Genomic DNA, 22,925 nt, shown 5'->3' with positions numbered 1-22,925 from the left:
TTTCGGGTTTTTGAGATGTTCTGAATATACAGTTCCTTCTATTGCCAGCTTTCCTACCCTCGGTATCCGCTGCAGTGACCTCAAGCTCATCCCAGATTCTCATTTCATCTTATTTCTTCGCATTTCAAAAACAGATCAACTGCGGCAAGGACAATGTATTCAGCTTTCTAAGATCAACTCTCCTCTGTGTCCCTTCACTTCCATGTTGAAGTACATTGCAGAATGCAAGGTCATTTCATCCTTTGACCCTTTGTTTATCAATTCAAGCCGGTCCATTGTATCAAGGCATTGGTTTTCAACACACCTTTCCACCGTGGTGTCCAGAGCAGGTCTTCCTTTGCAATTCTATACTCCTCATTCATTTAGAATAGGGGCAGCTACTTCAGCTGCAAAAGCCAACATTAACCAGCATTTAATTAAAAATATGGCACGCTGGACTTCATCAGCAGTTGAAACTTATATTCGTTCTTCATCATCTGAAATATCCTCCGCACATCAGTCCATTGCTAGTATGTCTGGAGTGGGGACGATTTTTCTGCCTGAGCCACCAAAGATTTCCCCCTAAAAAATAAAATTAAAAGAAAGGGTTTTTTTTCTTTCCACTGTGCAGAGGGTCTTCACATAGTCATTAGGGTACAGTCTACTAACCCCTTTGTCACGTTATTGGCGGTTCTCTTTTTCTTCTTCACGTTGAGTCAGCGGGGAGCCGGGGGTCCATCTTTTGGGGGGTTAGTGATTCCACTTTCTCCAACCCTTTGTTAAGCTCCGCTTCATTTACCTCATAGAGGAGGGTTCTCCATGAGTCAGAGGGGACCCCTGGCCAAACCCTTCCATCTGCATGTGTGTTTCTTTTGGGATTCTTCTTTCAGGTCTGATGCCTCTATGTGAGGGTCCCCAAGTGGTGGCATCCCTCTTGGTATGTCGGGTCACCTCAAAGACGGTGGTCCCCCTCCTGTTTGTCGGGTCTCCTCAGCAACGGAATCCCCCTACCGTATATGTTGGGTCAGGAAGAGCCGGAACCTCTTTTGTGTTAACAACACTATGTTTTCTTTCCGGTTCGCGAGCCTCTTCGTATGTCGGGTAACCTCAGAGACGGTGCCCCTCTTGTATGTCGGGTCACCTCAAAGATGGTGGCCCCCCTCCTGTTTATCGTGTCTATCGATCAAGTAAATGTTGGGCCTTGAAGAGGCGGAACCCCTCTCTCCATGTGTATATGTTTACTAACTCTGTCAATAAACACTATCAGGGGCCATAGCTCCGCCCTGTGAACTGAAATATATTTGACAGAGGAGAAACATTCAGTCTGGAGGGAAAGCAGACTGCTGTGTACTGTATATGCGCCGATGATCCGCAATCGGTTTTGCAAGAACTATATTTTCTTCTGTCCACGCGGTGTGCCTTTACCGGATGCGCCACTCGGGAGCCCCAGATTGTTTTCTTTTCCCCATTTATCTTTTATATATTTTGTTGAGTCTGATTTAGATGATAAAATACTGTTATATAATTTGGACAGTATTTTTCTAGATTATTTTCCTTTAAATGCAGAAACGATCATTTGAATTATTTCATTAGTAATTAATTGCTTCCTATCCGGTCTTATCAGTTTACAAACGTACTGGTGCATCTGACGGTATCTATAAAAATCCTGACTTTCTAAATTATATCTTTCACAATTTCAAAGCTCTCCATTTCTACCCTATGCATCGCCGTGCAGAAAGCAGCTATAGACCCTTTCCAGCCCAGGTTTTAAATCTCTGGTTCAAACCTAGAGTCAAAAGCACACCATTTTAATACTACTATCTCATTTTCTAACCGGTATTTCTTTATAATCTTATACCACAATCTCACTGGAAGTGATTCTCAAAGTTAATCTATTTTGCTAGTATTTTATCTGCTATAAGTGCTTGTAATGGTAATCTTCTCATTATTGAAAATTCCAGATCTTTCCATCTAGCCTTATAACCTTATAGCATTTCACCAGCATATCAGTGGTCTCAGCTGGGCAGCATAATAGTAATCCTTTAAACAAGGTAAAGCCATGCCACCTGCTTCCTTTGTTAATTGTTAATCTGATTCTTGGCTTTTTCCCATTCCATATAAATTTCGAGACAACCCTGTACCAATCATTAAATTGTTTTTATCAGAATTTCTACTAGAATTTCTGGAATAGGTATAATAGCCTTGGTAGAATATTCATCTTAATAGACTATTCTGCATCTTAAATCAAATTCCACCTTACTATAGCTCCTTTCATTTTAAAAGTTAAAGGGTAGTAATTTATTTTATACAGTCCTGATACTACTTTTGGTAAATTTTAATAGAGGTCAAGTGCCACTTCAATGTATATTTATTCTTCAGCTGATCAGATGGGCTGTAATTGTATATCAGTATTTGAGTTTTTTCTACATTTCATTTATAGTCGGACACGCCTCCAAAAATCTCATTAGTTGAAGAATGTATTCATTTTATGAGTTTTGTCTTATCCGTTGAAAGTGGGGCTAAGGAGCATCCATGTCTTGTACCTCTTTTTAAAAGAAGTCTGAGAGGTGGCCATTAATCCTAACTCTTGCTGATGGTTCTGTATACAATGGCAGCGTTTACAGTCTTGAAAAAATGCAAAATTATCAGTTTCTCTGGTTTAACTATTTATAGGTATGTGAGAAACTGATAATTTTGCAGTGGTCTCTTAATTTTTTCCAGAACTGTGTGTATATATATATATATATATATATATATATATATATATATATATATATATATATATATATATATAGACACACACACACACACACAGTCCTGTTATTATCTCTACTCGACCTAGCAGCCAGCAATTCGTTCGTTTTGTATAATAAATGCACCTGGGAAAATATTGTTTGGAGAGATTTCATCTTGAAGCAGAAACATTTCTATCAGAAACCTGCAAAGCTGCAGGCTGCAGCAGCTCAACCTGGATCCTGTGGTTTGAGTGACACACACAAGAGAAATCATGTTATGTTCATTTTAGATTAAAAACTACTTTTTGTTTTTACAGTTTTGTATGTACATAATCCTGTTTCCATACTAATTTCTTTTGAAATGTTTATTATAGTTTTTCATTTTTTGAAGTCATTTTAGTATTTTATATGTGGTAAGTTAGAACATAACCACTTTTCTGTTTAATTTTTCATTTAAATACAGTGTTTCAGCTATGCCGATGTTTGATATGATATGCTTGAATAAAACTTTTGAGTTGTATCCGATAGCTTGTATTTCATTTTAATGTTGATGTTTAAAATGTACAGTGATAATGACTGCCATCGGCGGTTGTAGGCATGACTATAACCGCGGCAGTTCTCGTTTTCATAAATGCATAAATGTACATTTTGTGTGTATGTGTTTTGTACTACCTTTCTGCTGGAGATTACGTGATATTAAGTCAGAAGAACTGGATCTTGACTGCTGATATCTTGTGAGCCACAAGCATGATTCCTGCCCTGGTTTACATGGTTTTACAGCTATTTTTATCGTGAGAAAGGGATTGACCCTCCCCTTAAAGTTGCTCTGCCAAAAGGATGTCATTCTGTTGTTTGACGATGTAATCGCATGACAACATCACACAGTCATGTTCCGACCTGCTACTGATCGGTGTTACATCCCCAGCAGGCTTTGTTGACAGTCCAGTTTTGCAAAGCTGAGGCAGCAACTGTACATTCTTACTGTACATTGCTTGCTAGTTGCATAATGCCTGGGTTTTATCTCTGTGACGCATGCAAGGCCAGTCTGCCTGTCTGATACCGAGCAGGATTTGTTGACAATCCAGCTGCTGTCTGTATCAAACCGCATTTCTGTAAGTTTTGTGCACATTTCTCCAAGTGTACGCTGGAGAAACTGGTCTTCTGCAGCTTTACAGAGCTCTGTGCTTATCTAGGCGCTGGTGTTCCTGTCTGAGAATGTGGAGTCAGATAGCGCATTCCCTGCGCTTAAGCTCTTCCTGTAACAGCAGAACTTATGCCATTGATCAAGAGGGCCACTGCAGTCTTGCAGGTGCCCTCGTTTACAGAGCATCCACCCTGTTGCATTACTGTACACCGGCGTTGCTGCTTGAGCACACGCCCCCTTGAGGGTAGCAACAATACTGTACACTACTGTACTGACACGGTACTACAGGCACCGAACTGGTACCAAACCGATCCCATACCGTTCCAGTGCAGTCCCGGTTCCGACCTGCTACCGACAAGGGTTTTACAATCCCCAATCTGATACCAAGCGGGCCTTTTGACAGTTCAGTTGCTGTTTTCAGCAAGCTGAGGCAGCAACTGTACATTGCATAATGCCTGGATTTTTATTCCTGTGCCATCAACCTCCGGGAATGGTACAGCTAGCTGCGCCTGCAACCAGACCACTGCCCAACGCAGGGGCAACTGTTATATGCCTTCCCACTGCTCGCCTTGCTCCCGCAATGTGTGGAGAAAATTAGGCACCGGGCCAAGGTGCTCCAAGTAGCCCCTTATTGGCCCAGGAAACTGGTCCAAACTGTGATGCTGCTCCTGAGCAGCCAGCCATGGAGACCTGCTCAGCCAGGCATGGGGGACCTTGTTCCGATCCATTGAGCCTGTAGCTTTGGCTCTGGCCCCTGAAAGGCTGCATTGAGCCATCTGGGTCTGTCCAATAGGGTTTTTGACACCTTGCAAAATGCCACAGCAGAGTCCACACTTTCCCAGTATGGGTACAAGAGGAGAGTCTTACAGACGTGGTGTCTGCCTCGTGGCTTCGACCCCACAGCTTGTCCCATGGTAGTAATACTGCAGTTTTGCAGGACCCGTTGAGAGGAATTCCCTTCTACATTACAGGACTACAGTACATGCAGTGTGATTGTAACACGATTGACGCAGGATTCCTGCATTAATGTAGACTGAGCACCATGTGGACATTGCAGTAATGGTCCGTGAAAGTTGTGTGACACTTGAGTGAGGGACTGTCACAAAGACGGCCGGAGTGAGTGGTGTCAGACCAGAAACAGGAAAATAACTCGAATGCTTTCGCTCAGCAATGTAATAAATAAACAGAACAGAAAATAAATGATGGTAACAAACCAAAACACAAGGACACGGCACATGCAGCCAAAAGACTAATCTACTAAACAAAATACAGTAAGCAGATATTTTAACTAATATTATTATGGATACAATTATGCCCAGTCTCCTATCCCGTTTCTCCACTCACCGAACACCAACCCGAGTGAATAAAACGTGCAATCTAGATATACTGTTGTGCTGGGATCAATTACTATCATTATTATGAATCCCAGCCCGTTGAATTAATTATGTGCAACTGGTGCTCGCATATGAACTGCTACACGCCACAGAGAGGTGGAGTTTGGTGGAGTTTGGTTTATTTTTCTGTTTTGGAAGGAATCTGACTAGGAGTTCTGGTCTTCCTAGTTCCACCCACTCTCGCTCATCTAAAAATTGTGTTCCGTGACAGTCACTGTCAGGGGACTCGACCAGAATGCTTTCGCTCAGCATTTAATAAATAAACAGAACAGAAAATAAATGGCGATGGTTCAAGCAAACTAAAAGGTACACAGTGTCGACACGGCACATGCAGCCAAAACGGACTAATACTAAACAAAACTACAGTAAGCAGATATTTTACTAATATTATTATGATCACAATTACTACCTCCGTCTCCTATCCCGTTCTCCACTCACCGAACACCCAACCCTGAGTGAATAAAACGTGCATCTATATATACTGTTGTGCTGGGATTCAATTACTAATCAATTATTCACTTGAATCCCAGCACGTGAATTAATTATGTGCAACCTGGTGCTCACATATGAACTACTTTAAATGCACGTGAAGTGATGTACAATCCCGTGCCTAAATACACGTGAAACACAGATCCGTTTATATCCCGTGTACCAATGCCTATACGCTGACATTTAACACGCCACAAGCAACATATAACAGATAATATACACAGGGGCAGGCACTTTGTCACAGGGACGCATTGAGATAGTGTTGAGGAGCATTGAGGGGGGCACTGTGGAGCACTGACGCTGAAAGCTAAATGCTTGTACAGCACTGCTCTTTACAGAGTATCACTTCAGCATTGAGGGGGTTGCTCTGGAGCACTGGCGCTGAGAGCTAAATGCATGTACAGCACTGCTCTTAGTGTCAATTCAGCAGTGATTTTTTTTTTTTCTCTTCCTCTTTAAAACCATTACATACTCACACATATATGCTCCAGTTCAGTCGATAAACTCAAACTAATTGGTTTAATATTACAGAAAAAAATGTATCTTAAGTTTAGAATAATGTGTAAAGATTTAACAAATTCTTACTTTCACAGATAAAATAGGGTTGTTCACTGATACGTTTAAAAAAAAATAGCGAAAATATTCCACACAGAACACATTGTATCATAAACCCTTTAACCATCTGTACTTGGCACAATTGATGTAGTTAAAGTGCGCAAGCTTACAGTAATACTACTAGAGGCCAGTTGTATTTTGAAAAGCCCTATTGACATAAAAACATTTTTTACCGGTGTAATAATTGATCTGTTTTTGTGTCGTCTACAAATTTAACAAGTTTGCTTACTATACCAGAATCTAAATCATTAATGTAGATTAGGAATAGCAGAGGACCTAATACTGATCCCTGTGGTACTCCACTGGTTACTAGACTCCATTCTCAGTTTTCTCCTCTAATCAGTACTTTCTGTTTTCTACATGTTAACCACTCCCTAATCCATGTACATGCGTTTCCTTGAATCCCAACTGCGTTCAGTTTGAGAATTAATATTTTATGCGGGACTTTGTCAAAAGCTTTCTGGAAATCTAAATAAACCATGTCATATGCTTTGCAATTATCCATTATCGATGTTGCGTCCTCAAAAAAATCAAGCAAGTTAGTTAGACACGATTTCCCTTTCATAAAACCGTGTTGACTGTCTCTCAGGATACTGTGTCCATATAGGTAATTTTCCATTTTGGATCTTATTGTAGCTGCAGCATATGAATGTATAGCATTAATATTGAATAGCCAGAGATAAAGTCAATATTGTCTCAGAGTTGCTTATTTTAAGTTTGATACACAAAGGTCCTTTTCTCTGATGGGAACTAGACTCAACCATAAGGCTTTCACATTGTTTATCTGTCAAGCAAGGAAGGTTTCCAAGTATGGATTGCTACATATCTCTGACTTACTAACATTATCCATGCCATTCTCTTGTAATATTGCAGTAATTAATTTGACAATGTACAAATAATAACAATTTCTGTATGGTCATGTAATGGTATAACCAGTGTATCGCTAGATGAGAAGGGTCCAGTTCAGCCTTTGTGTTGATAGAACCCTCGTTTCTGATTTTTATTACACATTCTGTGCATGTTTATAGGTGTAAGGACTTTATATTTCTATGTGTACTCTAGTTCAACCCACTTCTAATGACCTGTTTTTTGATGTGAATACAGCTTCTAAAAACCAACACACTTATGTATTTTAAGCAGAGCTGTCATCACAGCTTCAAAAACTTGAGCCTGGTTACAGCTACATTTTTAAGCATGGCCCAACATAAATTTTTGTTGGATGTTTTACACAAGGTTCTAAAAATTAATAATGCTTCTTATTTGATTGCTTATAAGAAAAAAATTTATGCAAACCTAGAACATAAATCATAACTAGGGCTTCTGTTTTTTGGTTTTTATTAATTGGATTTTTTAGTGCTTATTTTTAGCTGTTTGAGTTTTATGTAAATCGTTTTTTTCCAGGGCTTTTGCTTTTCATATACTTTTTTGATTACTTTCCAAAATGTTTGAGCGTTTTTTTTCTGTCAAAATATGTACAGTAACTCGACAATACTTAAGAACATAAGAACATAAGAAAGTTTACAAACGAGAGGAGGCCATTCGGCCCATCTTGCTCGTTTGGTTGTTAGTAGCTTATTGATCCCAAAATCTCATCAAGCAGCTTCTTGAAGGATCCCAGGGTGTCAGCTTCAACAACATTACTGGGGAGTTGATTCCAGACCCTCACAATTCTCTGTGTAAAAAAGTGTCTCCTATTTTCTGTTCTGAATGCCCCTTTTTCTAAACTCCATTTGTGACCCCTGGTCCTTGTTTCTTTTTTCAGGCTGAAAAAGTCCCTTGCGTCGACACTGTCAATACCTTTTAGAATTTTGAATGCTTGAATTAGGTCGCCACGTAGTCTTCTTTGTTCAAGACTGAACAGATTCAATTCTTTTAGCCTGTCTGCATATGACATGCCTTTTAAGCCCGGAATAATTCTGGTCGCTCTTCTTTGCACTCTTTCTAGAGCAGCAATATCTTTTTTATAGCGAGGTGACCAGAACTGCACACAATATTCAAGATGAGGTCTTACAAGTGCATTGTACAGTTTTAACATTACTTCCCTTGATTTAAATTCAACACTTTTCACAATGTATCCGAGTATCTTGTTAGCCTTTTTTATAGCTTCCCCACATTGCCTAGATGAAGACATTTCTGAGTCAACAAAAACTCCTAGGTCTTTTTCATAGATTCCTTCTCCAATTTCAATATCTCCCATATGATATTTATAATGTACATTTTTATTTCCTGCGTGCAGTACCTTACACTTTTCTCTATTAAATGTCATTTGCCATATATCTGCCCAGTTCTGAATCTTGTCTAGATCATTTTGAATGACCTTTGCTGCTGCAACAGTGTTTGCCACTCCTCCTACTTTTGTGTCGTCTGCAAATTTAACAAGTTTGCTTACTATACCAGAATCTAAATCATTAATGTAGATTAGGAATAGCAGAGGACCTAATACTGATCCCTGTGGTACACTTACTTGCACACTTAAGTTGTGCCTTCTTTCCTCTTCCATAACAACATTCTTCTGGGGTTTTTGTGTGTAGGCATTGTTTTACATTTCTCCACAATTCTGTTTTAAATCCTCTGTATCTTAACTGTAATACAGCTTTAAATCCATCTAACAAGCCTCCATTCCTGATTTGTAATCTTGTTTTAAATCTTGCAAGCGGAGACTCCAATAGAAATGTAGGAATGTGCTGTCACTCAGTAGTTGGCGGGTTTAGAGTATTCAGAACGTCAATGATAGATACAAGACAGAAAGGTGGGACGCTGCCCAGCAGCACTGGGAAATCTATTTATTATTTTTTTTGTTGTAGGTTTTATTTTTTAATGGGAAAAGGGTAACGTCAACGTGAATTGATTCATCATTTTCACAATTTCTCCAGTGTTTATTTGCTATCCACCGATTTAAATATTTTTTGTATCTGAACTGTTTTATCAGGTTTTATTGGTTAAAACCAAAAATCAGAAGCCCTAATCATAACCCATTAATAAATTCAGTACTGTACCAGTAACATCTTGTAAGTGTGACTGTGACTACAGTACCTGGCGGCCTATGTTAATGTGAGAAGGACAGGTGAAGTGCGCTTGTATTATACACGCTCTGCAAGGTCTGAGATTCTTTATTCCAACTCTGTAAGCAGAGCTCGTCGGTTTCAGCAGTGGATGTTGTGGAAATCCCAGGCCTGTAAACAGCACCTAAGGATTGTGTGTCTGTGTGAATGATGCCTGGAGGAAATACAATTACAAATGAATGCTGTAACATTTAATAGGGCTGTCTTATTGTTAACCATACCACGTGCCAAGAGCAGATCAATTCATTACGTAATCGGACATTAAAGCCATCACTAAGAATGCTGACTCTGGAGAATGGAGGGCTGAAAAGAAGTGAAACTGATTTTTAGGCTGGGTCTGTAGAATACTACTGCAGTATTGGTAATGACCTTGTTTTTTCAATGGTGCTGCAGTGGTGCGTTACAGAAAATAGACATTAAATAAACCCATTTTATAAGGTCTAAATACGTTTGCTAGTAGAAATCAGGAATTGAAAAAGGTTGTAAACAGATTGCTAATGGCACCAAGGTTACTATGCACTGTGTGTATTCAGCCCAGCCCTCCTGTAATATATTGCAAATAGCAAGGCTATTATGATACTGTGTGTTGCTGCATGTGAAACACAAAATGCAAGAAGGGTTCACAAAAGCCCCAGTTGCTGTTTTAAAGCTTTGTCTTGCTGTCTCTTTCATGACAGCTATTCAATACTTGTGTGACTAATTGAAACCAATGTTATGGAATTAGTATTTCACAATTTGAGTAGCTGTATGAAACCCTAATAATTCAGTCAACAGTTTACAAGATGTGGTTCACCAGTATCACTAAAAATTCTAAAGTCTATCCAGTGGACCTGCAGTAAACATTGGCGAGTCTGGATAGTGGTACTGGTATAGTTGAAATTGTTGTTGCATTGACTGATGTGTTTTTCAGTGTCAAACTAATTCTTTCATGCAAAGCTGATGGGATGTACAACATTGAAGTATCTGCAAGTATTGGTTTTAAATATTCTTCTCTAGCTTCAAATACATTGCCATTGAAAAATCCAAGTCACCTTTACCAGAATATGTGCAATTCTCATATAGGGAAAATCTGAGCAATATATATTGGGTTTACTAGAAATATATTATTTATTGGTACATTTCCATCTGCTATCTTTGTACAGATTAAAAATCAGTCTGGTTTCAACCTGTAGTAGAATAAAAGTAGTAGACTGTGTCAGTTTACTGGAATCACTTTCTTTAATTATGGTGATGGAAAAAAAAATATTAAATGAGCTGTATGCAAATAAATAAGCTCTGTTCAAAGAAGCAAGGAAATTCAGTTCAATCAGAATTATCAATTGCTCTGCTGTTTCTAGTTCAACACATGATGATAAACTAGGCTGTAGGAATGTATTCAACTTGTAACAGTCACCCTGAAAATGTAATCAGAAATATAGGAGTGTGAGCAGGATGACTAGTGGTGACGTCAGACCAGGAAGAACACAGAAACCAAAACATGTAATGGCGGTGAACCTGTGACGCTACAGCGTCCAGTGTTTTTATTAAATAAACAAACAAAAGATTTAAACAAAACACACAACACTGAAAAAGGTCCTCCCACCCCAACAGCTGTAGCGGCCAAGGCAATCCTGGCAATCCTGCCAACTGCATGGCTGTCTGTGGGGGTGGTCTCCTGACCTACACCCCCCTTCTCTGTAGCTGGCAGCTCCCTCTTGTGAGGCTCTGGCCACCAAATTTCCTGCAGCGAAAGTGCTGCGGGGGAAGGTAGTCGCCTGACCAATCCCCCCTTCTTCATAGCTGGCAGCTCCCCCTTGTTGGGCTCCAGCCACAGTATTTCCTGCGGAAAAGCAGGGCTGACAGCAACCCCAGGCGAAGCAGAGCCGATGACCCCAGGTGACGGTAGCAGCAGGGGACCCTCGGGAGGTGACGGCAGCAGCAGGGGACCCTCGGGAGGCGGCGGCAGCAGCAGCAGCGGACCCTCGGAAAGCAACAGTAGCAGCAACGGACCCTGGCGGTGGCGGAGGCAGAGGCATCTCCTGCTGCTCTGCTCCTGGCAGTGGTGGAGGCAGAGACAGCTCCTGCTGCTCTGCTTCTGGCAGTGGTGGAGGCAGAGGCAGCTCCTGCTGCTCTGCTCCTGGTGGTGGAAGCGGTGGAGGTGGGAGCAGCGTGTAGTCTCCCCCTGTTGCAGGGGACTGCTGCGGCTTTCCCTCACTTGCAGGGGAGTTGTGCGACTCTACCCTTCCTCATCCAGACAGGCGAGGCAAACATCCGGCGTGGTAGAGATGCAACAGGACCTGCGACCAGCCCCGAGCTGCTGTTGCTGCACCTCCTGCTGCCACTGTTGCTGCTGCTTTATCCTGCCACTTCTTCCCATTTTTATTATTTATTTATTTATTTTATTTATTTTTTTCCAAAAAAATATTTGTAATCCTTTTTTTTTTTTCCCAAAAGGACACCTTTTTTTTTTTTTTTTTTTTTTTTTTTTTTTTTAAATATACAGAAAAATGCTGTCTTCCCTAGTCTGACTTGGAGGCTGGGTTTATCCCTCTTCAGACACCATATGTGACCAGGATGACTGTAGTGGTGACGTCCTACCCGGAAGAACACAGAAACCAAAACAGGTAATGGTGGTGAACCTGAGACACTACGGCATCCAGCATTTTATTAAATAATAAACAAACAAAAGATTTAAACAAAACACACAACACTGAAAAAAGGGCGTGTTGGCCAAACAGACAGACAAAACGCAAAACGGATGTGGACGAACCCAACAAACAAGTACCTTGCTGGTTTTTAGCCAGCACGCTGTAGCAATTGCTATATTATTTTAAATTAACTCTACTCTCTCTCACCCGTTATCCACTTCTCGAACACACAACCCCGAGTGAGTGAAAACATGTTGCTTTTGTGCAGCTGTACCGAGATTTGATTGCTAATCAATCATTCAGTTGGAGTCTCAGTACAACTGTACGTGAATTAATGAAGTGCAATTCCCTGTGCTCACATATTATTCCATTTTACCTGCACGTGAAGTGCTGTACAATCCTCATGCCTAAATACAAATTACACTTTATAACACTTGTGCTCATAACCTATATTTATATCCTGTGTATTTTATACATAAACACCAACATTAACACACTACAGACAATATAAAACACTAGTAAACACAAAGGGGCAGCACACTCTGCCACAAGGAGTGATTTAATCATTCAGGCATTGAGGAAGGTACAGTCGTGGTGATTTCACCCACCATTCCCATCTCTGTGGTAGGTTGAAGGTGGAACCAAAGGCAGTTTCATATTGGAAGGAGACAATATCATGCAGCCAGACTCACTTGGGTTTTCATTCTATTTTATGATTATTGCTTCTGATTTTCAGTTTTACCGGATAAAACACTCCCGATACAAAAAAGTTACTACTTGACAGAAAAAAGCATTTTGGAAAGTAACTGAAAACGTAATTTCATACAATATTGTGGCAAAGTAGTAAGGAATAGAGCAGGTGAAGTGCAGGTGCAGGAATCCAATAACAAACAGACAACAAAGTACAGGTGTGTGGCGCAGTGTGTGTTTTATGTTATGTGTTAATGTTGGTGTATAGTCATTGGTACACGGGATATAAATGGGTCTGTGTAACACGAGTGTTTAAAATGTATATTTGTATTTAGGCACAAGGATTGCACAGCACTTCACATGCAAGTAAAAAGTAATAATATGTGAGCATGGTGAATTGCACTTTATTAATTCACATGCAGTTGTCCCAAGACTCCAATTGAATTATTGATTAGCAATCGAGTCTTGGTACAGCTGCATAAAAGCTGCATGTTTTCACCCACTCTGGGTTGTGTTTTCGGTGAGTGGAGAATGGGATTGGAGACGGAAGTAATAATAATAATATTAGTAGTCGTATTTAAATATCTGCTCACCGTGTTTTGGTTAGTCCGTTTAGTTTGTCTGTTTCTTTTGGCGAATGTGCTGTGTCCTGTTTTTGTTTGTTACAACCGTTTATTTTCTGTCTGCCTGTTCATTCATTAAATGCTGAGCGAGACCATTCGCTCATCTCCACCAAACTCCACCTCTCTCTTTGTTTATTTTCCTGTTTCTGGTCTGACGTCACCCACTCCGGCCGTCTTCGTGACAAGGTGAAATTGTTTTTAGTTTGTAATCCAAGGGTCTGTTGACTAAGCAGAAAATAACAGAATTTTGCAATACACAACTATGTTTATTGCAATGATAATTCAAACAGTGTTTACAGAACCTTAAATAACAAGCACAGTACTAAACACACAAATAGACACACACACACGTTCACAAGTCTGAAGTGAGTGTTCTTAGTGCATGTGGTGAAGTACAAGATAATATGTGATATTACTGGTGAACAAGTGGTGAAATGTTGTCGAGGGTTTTAGTGCTGGCCGTGGGCAACAGCTCTGGATCGTGTTAGCCATCTAGTCTACAAACAACAATGAACAACCATTAGACACAGACAAAACAAATAAAACACTCATGGTTCTCTTTAAACAAATACTCTGTCCTTCCCACTTTCCGGTCCGTGTCTCTATTTGTTTTTCTAGGACAAAAGAGGGGAGAATACATTTCACTGTGGAAAGGAAAAACATAATTTGGCCAGTCTCGACCTAGAATTATTGGGTGTGGTAGCGTTTCTGCAACTACTAGGTGCCGTTTTATCGGTCCTACCGATTTAAATATGTTTTTACTGTGGGGTATGTCGCCGTGTCTCCATGGATACAGGAGATCGCCACCTGGCCTTGTGGCTGCCACGACACACTGCCCAAGAGAGCTGCCTTAATTAAGGTCTGCCCACACCCGGTGTCCACTAATGCGTGTGTTTTCACCTTTCCTAAAACCACATCAATAATACAAGGCCCAGCTTGGCCTCCATGGAGGGGAGGTAAGGTGGCCCATTTGGACTGGAGATGTAGCAGGTCTTGGTCTCGGTGTTGCGGGAGAAGCAGAGAGAGGAGGTGGTGTTTGGCTGCTCCGGTGGGCTGGGAGCATGCTGGTGCTGGCTGAGACCAGGGAATCCTCAAAGTCCTCAGCTAGTGTTACTGCTGCTTCCAGGGTGGCGGGGTTGTGGCGCTATATCCACGCCTGCATTTCGGCGCTGACCACATGGCAAAATTCCTCCATTACAATAACCTTGCCCATTTGGGTACCCGTTTTCAGGGTGGGGTTTAGCCAGTGCACCATGTGGTCACACAACTGCTGCGCAACAACCCTGAGGCATGCATCTGGGGATCTTCGGTACTCCAGGAACCGTATTCTGTGTGTTTCCCCCGTGATGTTAAGCTGTTGTAGGATGGCTCGCTTAACCAGGTCACAGTCGGTGGCTTTGATGTCCGTCATGGCCTGGTAGGCTGCCTGAGCCTCCCCGATCAGGCAGGGTCCCAGCTGGCTTGCCCAGAACTGCTTGGGCCATGACACGGTGGTAGCTAGCTGCTTGAACGTGACGAGGTGAGCCTCAGGGTCATCCGCCGCCTTCATCTTTTATGATCTCGCCTTTAGGGCCGTCACCACGGGTGCCGTTGGTACTGCGGGCTGCATCGCCAGACCAACCCGTTCTATTAGCGCCATGTACCATTCCTCTCTCCTCCTTCTCCCTGTAATCTCCTGTTTGCTATCCTGCTCTCCCAGCAGCGTGGATAGTGTTGCGCTGTCCATCCCCTTTTCTGATACCACATGTGGCAAAGAGTTCATGAGTAGAGCAGGTGCAATAATCCAATAACAAACAGACAACAAACTACGGGTGAAATGGTTTTTATTTTGTAATCCAAGCAGAAAATAACACAGTTTTGCAATACACAGCTATGTGTATTGCAGTGATAGTGAAAGCAGGGTTAGCAGTCCCGTAACTAGTAAGCACAGTACTAAACACACAAATAGACACACACACACACACGTTCACAAGTCCAAAGAGCTCTTGGTGCATGTGGTGAAGTACAAGACAATATGTGCTATTACTGGTGAACAAGTGGTGAAATGTTGTCCGGGTTTTAGTGTTGGCAGTGGGCGACAGCTCCGGATCATGTTAGCCGTCTAGTCTATGTTAACAAACAACAATGAACAACAGTTAGACAGACAGACAGACAAAACAAACAAAACGCACATGGTTCTTCTTAAACAAGTACTCCGTCTTTTTAGGTTTGAGCGTACCCATTAATAAAGGAACAGATTGTATTGCTACATCACCTATTTATACTGTCGACCTTGACCGCTTGATTAACTAGCACATCTCCTCCAGTCGACGAATGTCACGCTGTTAACCTTCCGGGTCAATTGTTTAGTGTACTGTAGCTTCGTCCCCTTTCTAGATGGACGAATTCACCGAACCCTTGGAATAAATTGTCGGGCCAACTAGTCCAAGGTACTCTGTTCCCTTTACACAGCGCCCTCACAGGTTGGATGGGAGATCTAACACCAAGAATCATGTGATCTCTGTTACAAGTATATAAAAAGCAAAAGCCCAGAAAAAAAAAAACGATTTTACATAAAACAAAAAAAATAGCTAAAAATAAAAAAACGAAAAACAGAAGCCTTATTTATGATACATTTTCTCCAGCATCCATTTATAGTGATACAGGGTTGAGAAGGATAGCGAAAAGTCTAGTCTTCGGCTTCATAAATTCATCCTTGTCAAATCCATTTTAAGCCTGTGTATAGGCCTTGCTGCTCATAAATATTATAAGAACATAAGAACATAAGAAAGTTTACAAACGAGAGGAAGCCATTCGGCCCATCTTGCTCGTTTGGTTGTTAGTAGCTTATTGATCCCAGAATCTCATCAAGCAGCTTCTTGAAGAATCCCAGGGTCTCAGCTTCAACAACATTACTGGGGAGTTGATTCCAGACCCTCACAATTCTCTGTGTAAAAAAGTGCCTCCTATTCTCTGTTCTGAATGCCCCTTTGTCTAATCTCCATTTGTGTCCCCTGGTCCTTGTTTCTTTTTTCAGGTCAAAAAAGTCCCTTGGGTCGACATTGTCAATACCTTTTAGAATTTTGAATGCTTGAATTAGGTCGCCGCGTAGTCTTCTTTGTTCAAGACTGAACAGATTCAATTCTTTTAGCCTGTCTGCATATGACATGCCTTTTAAGCCCGGGATAATTCTGGTCGCTCTTCTACTCGGAGCAGCTGATTCAAGTTCAGAATATATATTGTTGTTTGTCTATATTTAACAGTCTACTACAGTAAAATTCCTAGTGTAACACATACCAGGGCCTTTGGGACATGCTGCTGTAAAGGACGATACCTGCTGTTGGACGGTACCTGCTGTTAGATGGTACCTGTCAGTCTTGCAGTAGCTGCAGCTTCCTCTACAAATTCATTTTTTAAAAGAAGCCAGTCTTTGTCTGCATATGTCAACTGATCACTTGAAGACTTTTACCAGTACCAGAAGCCCTTGAAAATGGCAGTCCTTGAAAACATGCTAGTTCCATGCTGTCCCATTAAAAAAAAAAAAAAAAACTACAGCCATAATGAAAACACATGGCCTGATTGCAACTGGAGTATTGAAATGAAATAGACCTACAGCAGAGGAGGAGATTCAGTACCAAGAAGCTGCAGCAGCTTTTTAAGTATACTGTATATTTTGACATATCTGCACAGACCAAAATAAAGCAGAAGCATTTAAACTAGAAAGGAAGGGGGAGAAATCAAGAAAAAAACAAGGGAGACCGCATCAAAACAAGGACAACAACTCAGGTAAGACAACCATTAAATGTATTTATCTAAATGCTAGAAGTATCAGAAACAAAATTCTAGAACTTGAAGCTACTGCACTAACAAGTAACTATGATGTGATAGGTGTTACAGAAACTTGGTTGTCTGAGAGTGATGGGGACGAATATAATATTTGTGGGTATACACTGTATAGGAAAGACAGGCAGGAATGAAGAGGTGGAGGGGTAGCACTATACATAAGAAACAGTCTTGAAGCCCAGGTGTTAAACCTGGACAAAGAAAATAAAGCCGAATCAATATGGGTCAGAATAACGGACAAAAATTAAAAGGGCATAATAATAGGAGCGTGCTATAGACGGCCAGATTCAGACGGTGAGTGAGCATACAATGACGTTAGAAATGCGTGTAGCAAAGGAGAAGCCATACTAATAGGGGATTTCAACTTCCCCCATATAAAATGGGAAAACCCGGTGAGTAGCACGATGGACGAAATTGAAATGGTGGAAATGACAAATGACTGCTTCCTAACACAATTTGTCAAGGCACCGACTAGAGGGGAGGCATGCCTTGATTTAGTCTTTTCAAATAACGAAGACAGAATGACTAAAACAGAGGTCAGAGAACCACTAGCAAACTCAGACCACAACATGGTCTCATTTGAAGCGTTTTTTAAAACTCCAAAAGTAATGACTAAAGCTAAGGTTTACAATTTTAGAAAAGCAAACTATGAAGATAGTAGATTGGTAAAATAGAGAAAATGTCCACAGAAAAATGATGGCTGTTCTTCAAAAATGTAGTACTAGAGGCGCAAAACAATTATATCCCTAAAGTAGACAAATCTAAATGTAAAACTAAATTGCCAAAATGGTTTAATAGATCAATTAAAAAAAAATATTCAGCGAGAAAAGGCACTTTACAAAGCATTAAAAAGGGACCAAAAAGGAAGTACGCAGAAAGAGTACACGAAACTGGAAACGGAAGTCAAAAAGGAAGTTAGAAAGGCCAAGAGAGAAATAGAAATGAACATTGCTAAGGGGGCTAAAACCAATTCCAAAATGTTTTTCCAATATTACAACAGCAAGAGAACATTCAAAGAGGAGGTTAAATGTCTAAGAGATACAAATGGCAAAATCATAGATGAAGAAAAAAATAACAAATATATTAAATGATTACTTTTCACAAGTTTTTACAAAGGAAGATACTGACAACATGCCCCACATGTCATCCAGTTCCTATCCAGTTTTAAATAACTTTAGCATAACTGAGGCAGAAGTGTTAAAGGGACTATGAGCTCTTAAAATAAACAAATCCCCTGGGCTGGATGAGATCCCCCCAATAGTACTCAAAGAAATGAAAGAAGTTATTTACAAACCGCTAATCAAGATCATACAACAGTCTCTTGACACAAGGGTTGTACCGACAGACTGGAAAATTGCAAACGTAATACCGATCCACAAAAAGGGAAACAAAACTGAACCAGGTAACTACAGACCAATAAGCCTGACTTCTATTATATGCAAACTTATGGAAACTATAATAAGATCCAAAATGGAAAATTACCTATACGATAACACAGTCCTGGGAGACAGCATGGTTTTAGGAAAGTGAGATAGTGTCTAACTAACCTGCTTGATTTTTTTGAGGATGCAACATCGATAATGGATAATTGCAAAGGATATGACATGGTTTATTTAGATTTCCAGAAAGCTTTTGACAAAGTCCCGCACAAAAGATTAATTCTCAAACTGAACGCAGTAGGGATTCGAGGAAACACATGTACATGGATTAGCAAGTGGTTAACATGTAGAAAACAGAAAGTACTGATTAGAGAAGAAAACTCAGAATGGAGTGTGGTAACCAGCGGTGTACCACAGGGATCAGTATTAAGTCCTCTGCTATTCATAATCTACATTAATGATTTAGATTCTGGTGTAGTAAGCAAACTTGTTAAATTTGCAGACGACACAAAAATGGAGGAGTGACAAACACTGTTGCAGCAGCAAAGGTCATTCAAAATTATCTAGACAAGATTCAGATGACATTTAATAGAGAAAAGTGTAAGGTACTGCATGCAGGAAATAAAAATGTGCATTATAAACATCATATGGGAGATACTGAAATTGGAGAAGGAATCTATGAAACGGAGTTTTTGTTGGCTCAGAAATGTCTTCATCTAGACAGTGGGGAAGCTATAAAAAAGGCCAACAAGATGCTTGGATACATTTGAAATAAGGGAAGTAATGTTAAAACTGTACAATGCATTAGTAAGACCTCATCTTGAAAATTGTGTTCAATTCTGGTCACCTCGCTACAAAAAGGATATTGCTGCTCTAGAAAGAGTGCAAAGAAGAGAACCAAGAATTATTCCGGGCTTAAAAGGCATGTCATATGCAGACATGCTAAAAGAATAGAATCTATTCAGTCTTGAACAAAGAAGACTACGCGGCGACCTAATTCAAGCATTCAAAATTCTAAAAGGTATTGACAATGTCGACCCAAGGGACTTTTTCGACCTGAAAAAAGAAACAAGGACCAGGGGTCACAAATGGAGATTAGAAAAAGGGGCATTCAGAACAGAAAATAGGAGGCACTTTTTTACACAGAGAATTGTGAGGGTCTGGAATCAACTCCCCAGTAATGTTGTTGAAGCTGACACCCTGGGATCCTTCAAGAAGCTGCTTGATGAGATTCTGGGATCAATAAGCTACTAACAACCAAACGAGCAAGATGGGCCGAATGGCCTCCTCTCGTTTGTAAACTTTCTTATGTTCTTATGTTCTTATGGCTCTGTGCCAAGGGAAACCGGATGATGCACCAGGGAAAGTAGCCCATGCAGGAAACCGTCTTCATGGTCTTTCTCATCTTTATCTGCTTCTCTTCCTCTTCCCCCACGAGCGCAGATTGTCAACAGGAGGACATGTTGTCTATCGCCGCCTCGGAGGTGGGGGGCTAACAGGAGTTGGTGTTCCCGTCTGAGGCTTTAATAGGTTCCGCCGCCCGCCACAGAGACAGAAACTTCAGGCTAAACCACAAGCCATGCAGCAGCTCTAGGGGTTTGCTGCCACAGGCCCAGGGCCCTTTTCAGCGAGTCATCTGGAGTATTTGCGTCAGTGCACCATGGATATCTGGGTGCTTACTACCATTCAGACCAGCTTCTCACTGCAGTTCAGCACAACCCCTCTCCCTTTTGGGGCATGAATGTAACATCAGTCATGAACCCACAGGACACTGCATGGTGTCTTAGGAGGTAGCAGCTCTGCTGCAAAACTGGACCATTCGCATGATGGGTTCTACACCAGGTACTTCCCAGTGCCCAAGCGGGATGGTGGACACAGACCAATCAACCTGTATCTGAGTCGAAGGAGTTTCAAAATGTTGACGATGCATCAGCTGTTGCAGTCAATCAGGCCAGGTGACTGGTTCACCACGGTGAACCACAAAGATGCCTATTTCCACATCTCCATAAAACCAGCGCACAGGAAGTACCTGCGGTTCGCTTTTCAGAGAACAGCGTACGAGTTCCTTGTCTTGCCGTTTGGTCTCTCCCTAGCTTCCCGTGCCTTTTCAAAGTGCATGGAAGCTATCCTGGCTCCTTTGAAACTCAAAGACATCAGAGTGCTCAGTTATCTGGATGACCAGCTCATTTGTGCCCAGTTGCCAGCACAGGCAGAGGACCTGTGACAGAGATCGAATGATTCTTGGTGTTAGATATCCGTCTTGACCTGTGAGGGCACTGTGTAAAAGGAACAGAGTACCCTTAATTAAATGGCATGACAATTTATTCCTTAGGGTAGGTGGAAGTCAGTCATTTAGGAAGGGGGCAGATCTACGGCACCCAAGCTCAATGACTTGGATGGGAAACGGTGTGGCATCCGAGGATTGGAGGAGCGGATGCGCTCGTTAACCTAGGGGTCATGAGTGAGGGTATAAATAGGGGGCACAGTGTAAGTGATATGTTCCTTGTTAAATGGTTAGTCTTAAACCTACAGTCTATGTTGCCATATTGTGAACCGTGAGTTTTTGTCTTGTGTCTGTTAGTGTTTGTTAACTGTTGTCTGTTTCTTAATAGACTACCAGTAGCACGATCCAGAGCTGTAGCGAAAGCCAGCATAAACCCAGACATAACTTTCACCTATGCATTTCACGGAGATCTGTAATACACCACTAGCACTTATTACTGTCACTAACAACTGCGTTTGTGTTTTTGGCAGTGTCACCAAAAGGGAGATCATTATCACGGATGCGTCCAGCCTGGACTGGGGTGCTGTGTGGAATGGCAGGGGTGGGCAAGGTGTGTGGAACTTCCCTTGGCAGGGTCTCCACATCAGTGTTTTGGAGCTGCAGGCAGAATAGATGCCTTTGCATACCAGTGGCTGAGGTATCTGTTATACACCTTCCCACTGCTTGCGCTGCTCCCACTGGAGAAAATCAGGCAGGATCAGGCCCCATATTATTCCAGGAGAATCTGGCTTTCCACTGATGCAGCTATTGAGCGACCAGCTGTGGAGACTGCTGATGCGCCACATCCTGCTCAGCCAGGTGCGGGGGGACTTTATGGCATCCCGACCCATTGAGAATGCCAGGGCAGCGTCCACTCATTCGCAGTATGGCTACAAGTGGGGGCGTCTTCCAGACGTGGTGCCTACCTACTTGTCCCAGGGCAGTTATACTGCAATTATTTCAGGACCTTTTTGAAATCCCCCTCCATGTTAAAGGTCTATCTGGCAGCTGTTTCAGCTTACCATGTCAAGACTGACTGTCTCCCCAGAAGCTCCCTTCCTGACGGACATTGTCCCTTGCTGGAGACTATACGTGTTGCTTAATGCACTGATGAAGCCTCCATTTGAGACCCTGCATTCTGCTAAGCTGAAATTGCTATCTTTTAAAGTGGCTTTCTTGCTTCCTATCACCTCTGGAAAGCAGGTGAGTGAGATGCAGGCATTCTCTATATCGAAAGCCTGCTTATTTTTTACAGAGGCCAGGACAAAGGCCTTCTTACCGAAGACCATCTCAGCTTTCCATGTCATCCAGTCTGTGGAATTGGAGGTTTTCCATCACTTCCTTTCCAGTCTGACAGGAAGCGATAGCGCCATATGCTGTACCCAGTGCGGCCCTGGCGTATTATGTTGACAGGACAAAAAGTTGGAGGCAGTCTGAACAATTTTTTGTCTGCTATGGGGCAAAGTCCTGTGGTCAAGCCCTGTCTAAACAGCAGCTGTCCTAGTGGATAGCAGACACGGTTAGGACTGCCTATGAGCTGGTCAACTTGCCCCCTCCAGAAAAGCTCTCTGCTCATTCCACCAGGAGCCTTGCAGCTTTATGGGCTTATTCCAGGGTTCATCTGTCAAGGACTTATGCAGTGTGACAGTGTTGGTTACTCCCCGTACCTTTGCTAGGTTCTACAGGCTAAATGCTGGTTTTAGAACTAGAGTGTTAACCCTTTGCGGTCCTATGTCGAACTCTGTCATGATCTAACACAGCACGTGTTGCGTTTAAGCTGGAAAAAGCCGAGATGAGGCGTTCCCTAATCATCTCTCATCAGAAAGAAGACTGAGACAGCCAAATAGACCATGTACAGGCTGAGCAAAGCCGAACTGAACAGATGGAGACTGAGACGCAGAGTGAGAATGGCGCATAGAAGATAGAGAAAGTCAAGGCAGCCTGAAGAACTTGCACAGATGATGGATGAGGCAGAAAGTACAGACAAAAGATAATGATTTTGATAAATCTAGTAATGAAGAAGTAAATATTTCTCTTACTGAGGACTCTGAGGAAAGTGACCACGAACCAGACTTGCAGCCGGAGGGCGAATGGAGACGCTCA

At 41.7% G+C, this 22,925-nt stretch overlaps 1 protein-coding gene across 4 annotated transcripts in view; it reads left to right on the top strand.

Moving 5' to 3' along the window:
* Positions 1–22,925, top strand: part of LOC121330914 (ubiquitin carboxyl-terminal hydrolase 22-like) — a 187,973-nt gene that overhangs the window by 38,939 nt on the left and 126,109 nt on the right. Inside the window, exon 3 of one of the 4 annotated variants that reach the window (XM_041277881.1) lies at positions 11,901–12,021. The exons of the other annotated variants lie outside the window; for them this stretch is intronic. The gene's annotated coding sequence lies outside the window, so the exon portion shown is untranslated. The remainder of the gene's footprint in view (positions 1–11,900; positions 12,022–22,925) is intronic. 4 annotated transcript variants of the gene reach the window in all.

Source organism: Polyodon spathula, chromosome 18 (assembly GCF_017654505.1).
Source record: "Polyodon spathula isolate WHYD16114869_AA chromosome 18, ASM1765450v1, whole genome shotgun sequence".
Taxonomy (NCBI): domain Eukaryota; kingdom Metazoa; phylum Chordata; class Actinopteri; order Acipenseriformes; family Polyodontidae; genus Polyodon; species Polyodon spathula.
Note: the sequence above shows the minus strand (reverse complement) of the source record. Positions and strands in the feature narration are given on the sequence as shown.